Below are 1015 nucleotides of genomic sequence, written 5' to 3' on the forward strand. Positions count from 1 at the left end.
ATCAACTAATCGATGAGTGACACTGACTAGTGACTGACTAATTTTTAGCAGTTGTACATTTGTCACGCAGAATTAAGTTTCTCCATCATTCTGAATTAAGAACTGATGACAGATCAAGGTATCAACTGTTGCTATTTCACAGCTGTTTAAAGTCCTGCGTGTTACACGTTTTGTTCTGTGGAAATTAAACCTAGTGAAAGTGACAAAAAAAGTGAAAGTGTAGTGACATACAGCCATGTATGGTGACCCATACTCGGAATTCATGCTCTGCTTTTAACCCATTCAAAGTGAACACACACACTGTGAACACACACACACCGTGAACACACACCCGGAGCAGTGAGCAGCCATTTATGCTGCGGCGCCCGGGGAGCAGTTGGGGGTTCACAGCCTTGCTCAAGGACACCTCAGTCATGGTATTGAAGGTGGAGAGAGCGCTGTACATTCACTCCCCCCACCTACAATTCCTGCCGGCCCGAGGCTTGAACTCACAACCCTTCGATTGCAAGTCCAACACTCTAACCGTTAGGCACGACTTCCCCCAAACACATGCAGTTACACTGTCAGGTTTGTACAGAGCAAGGAAAAGTGTGTTTAAGTGTTTTAAGTTCAGAGCATGTTCTCCATTGTCCTTGAGGGAAACCTTTCTTATTTCTTCTATCAGTAACTCTCACCATAGGCTAGATCATCACTTGCAAAGGCATTGGCCTTGTCCAGCCATCCAGATGGTCAATCAGCACCAGTACTACAGCAGAATTATGCTAAAAAAATGAAAACATGAGTTTTGTTTCTTTGTCATTGTATTTATTCATTTATTTTTACAGTTTTAGTTGCAACATTATTAAATTTTTTTCCAGCATCTCATGAAATCACACTGAGAATCACATCATCCAGGGCTGCTGCATGTATATCTGTATCGATGTGAAGTGTGCGGAGTTGATTTACATGGCAATTTATACATAAAATGTATTAACAAATTAATATTGGAAATATTTTTCTGTTTCCTATTATTATG

The sequence above is a fragment of the Cyprinus carpio genome, chromosome B22 (genome assembly GCF_018340385.1).
Source record: "Cyprinus carpio isolate SPL01 chromosome B22, ASM1834038v1, whole genome shotgun sequence".
Classification (NCBI taxonomy): domain Eukaryota; kingdom Metazoa; phylum Chordata; class Actinopteri; order Cypriniformes; family Cyprinidae; genus Cyprinus; species Cyprinus carpio.